The sequence below is a fragment of the Coenobita brevimanus genome, chromosome 13, assembly GCF_032717465.1.
Source record: "Coenobita brevimanus isolate Jiangsu-jjx chromosome 13, ASM3271746v2, whole genome shotgun sequence".
Taxonomy (NCBI): domain Eukaryota; kingdom Metazoa; phylum Arthropoda; class Malacostraca; order Decapoda; family Coenobitidae; genus Coenobita; species Coenobita brevimanus.
Window position 1 is genome coordinate 36,306,040 of NC_136966.1, and position 3,330 is coordinate 36,309,369.

A 3,330-nucleotide genomic window follows, 5' to 3' on the forward strand; every position below is an offset into this window, starting at 1 on the left:
GGTTAGCAGAGTGGATAGCAGGGATCGATGGCCTGGGTGGGTGGCAGGGGTGAGGTCGGTGGGTCGTGTTGGATGGGTTGAGTGGGTAGGTGGATAAGTAGGTGAGTGTATATGTGGTTGTCCACATGACAAGGCAAGAGAGGGACTTATGTGGCCATATAACTTTTAACTGTTACTTGGATTTTAGTCTATCGCTTAGAACACGGATAACTATTTGGAAACCCGGCTCTTTTCACGAAGGTCATTGTATTGAAATCTGCTAAAACTTCGATATAATCACTTCTCATGGAACTGGAGATGGATTATGCACTTGATAATACACCTCATAGTAAGATAAATGAAAGTAACATTACATGCGGCAAGACGTGAGAGTGAGCGAAGCTTCATATCTCTGATCCATCCGCCTAACAAATCAGTGTTTTGGTTGGGGTAAGGAGGGGGAGTTGGGGGTGGGGGTAGACGTGTGCGATTAACCTGACCTCTAGTTGCAGATTACCCTGGGGGACTTTGATGGATGGTTGCGGAGAGAGAGGACGTGTGCTGATCTCTGCTCTAGCTATAGGGTTGCCTCACCGGCTTTAGCTTTTTTCTTTTGCTCACCACTAGGGCGTTTTTCAATAAAGCTAGGTTAGCTAGACCTCATTTTCCTCCCTGGCCTTAGTAGATATAGTAGGTGTCTGTATCTAATTACTGAGATTGCCTTTGCTTACTCACCTCTGGAGTGTACCCCCCACTGATCGCTCTGGGGTGTGAGTCACACACAGGCGCGTCCTCCCGAGAGTTGTTTGAGAGGGTAATCTCAGCCTAGATGGGTCTTCCCCAGGTACTTTGCCCCTTGATCGTTTTTCTCTCTCTTCCCACTTCCCCCTCATGGGGGAAGTGGTAACTATGGCGGACGCCACTACTGCCTCCCCCCTCTTCAGGGGGGGAGGTATTCCTGACCGACCCCCGACTGCTGCACGGACGGACTGCCTCCAGACTGAACGGCCCCAGACACGTACCCGCCTTGACATTCATGTAAATAATGCCGAGTTTGTTTTGATTCATGCGGTTGGTTCCACTCCCCTGTCCAGCCTCAATCCCTTCATCATCAAGAAGGTGATTGATGGGTGTGCAGGAGAGGTGGAACAAGGGAAAAAACTTGCGAGTGGAGACCTCCTCGTAAAAACCAAGAATTCAGCTCAGGTCAAGGATTTGCTTAAACTGAGGAAGTTCCATTGTCACGATGTCCAATCAACGATCCCCCACTCCATGAATTCTTGCAAGGGTGTTATCACCTGCAGGGATCTTGTGCTTATGGAGGAAGAAGAAATTGTACAGGAACTTTCTCAGCAAGATGTCATAGAGGCGAGGTTCATTACCAGATTCTCGGAAGGCATAAGGATGAAGACCGCAACAGTTGTTCTCACTTTTGGCAAAGTATCTCTTCCAGCCAATGTGAAGGTTGGATACGAAATTGTAAATGTTAGACCATACATCCCGAACCCCCTTCGTTGTTCAAAATGTCAGCTCTATGGACACCACGAAAAGGCTTGTCGGGCTTCCAACATCGTGTGTGGCAAGTGCGCGACTGTAGGTCACTCTGCTGACAACTGTACATCCGAGACCAAGTGCTGCTTTCACTGCAAGGATGCTCACTCCACTTCCTCGAGGGCTTGTCCCAAGTGGAAGGAGGAGAAGGAGGTCTGCACAGTAAAAGCAACACAGGGCATTTCCTTCTACGATGCTAGGAAGAAGGTGAAGGAGTTGCATGCAACTCCCAAGCCTAATATCTCCTATGCATCGCCGGTTGTGTCCCGACCCGTGATGTGCACCGTTAAGACACAGACTGACCTAACATTCACTCCACATGCCCCACGCCCTACCTCTCAGTCTAAGCCTCCTGTACGCTCCAACTCTCTGACGGACATCCCTGTTGCGACTTCCTACTCCCAGGCTGCCACTGCTCCTTCGCAGTCAGTGCGGCCAAAATCGAAGCCAGACAAGTCTGACAAGATTAATTTGACCACCCTCACTAAACAGTCACGTCCTCATGTCCTTCCCGCTCCTGGTCCAGCGAGGGAGAGAAAGAATAGCTCTTCCTCGGTGGAGTCTGGGAGCCTTGTAAATGATGAGAATATGGAGGTTTCCTTAAGTAAGAACCGGGAAAGGTCCCCCGGTAGCCACTTGCCTGGTCGCGGGGGGCATAAAAAAACTAAGCACACTGGCCACCCTCGAAAATCTTAAACCGCCGCATTCACTATACTACAGTGGAATTGTAGAGGTGTCCGGAATAAGTTACACAATATAGCAATCCTCCTGTCAATACACAGGCCAGACATTGTTTGTTTACAGGAGACGCACCTGGAGGATCACCCTGATCCTCCACAGTTCAAACACTATCACTCGTATAGAAGATATGAAGGTCATGGAGTTGCCATATACACACACAAATCACACCCACAAACGGAAGTGATTCTAAATTCTACTCTGGAAGCTGTCGAATGCAGAGTAAAATTTAATAACACGTATCTGTCTATTTGCTCTCTGTACTGTCCTCCACATGGCCCCATTGATAGTGATGCTTTAAATTCACTAGTTGAACATCTGCCTGGAAATAAGTTAGTGTTGGGCGACTTTAATGCCCATCACTATCAATGGGGTAGCTTGAGGATTGATGGTCGTGGGGAGCAAGTAGCCGACCTAATACTACAGTCCAACCTCTGTCTTCTGAACGATGGTAGAGCGACTCGTGTAGATGATCGTACTGGTAACTTTTCGGCCATTGACTTATCTTTGGCCTCCCATGGTATACATCAAGATCTCTCATGGGACCCTTACGACGACTCCTTGGGAAGTGATCATTTACCCATCTGTCTTTCTTATACACGCGACATCGTTTCGGACCCTCCACCTCCAAAATTTAACTATAAGAAAGCAGATTGGGGATCCTTCTCAAGGATCGCCAATTTAGATATATCTGGGGAGACCATAGATGTTAAGGTCGAAAATATAACTACTTCCATATTACACGCAGCTGAGGCTGCTATTCCCAAGACTTCTACAGTTCATGCGAAGCATAGAGCACATTGGTGGACGCCGGATTGCCGACAAGCATTAAGAAAATGCAATAGGAGATACAGGATTTTTGATAGTCAGCCCACTAAGGAAAACTTTATTGCATACAAACAGGCACGGGCTGAGGCAAGGAGAATAATAAGAAGGGCTAAACGTGACTCCTGGCGGTCCTTTGTGTCCACAGTGACTCGTACAACACCATTACATAAAGTCTGGTCCACTATAAGAATATTAAATAATAAAGGCCCATATTTTCCAATCACCACCCTTCAG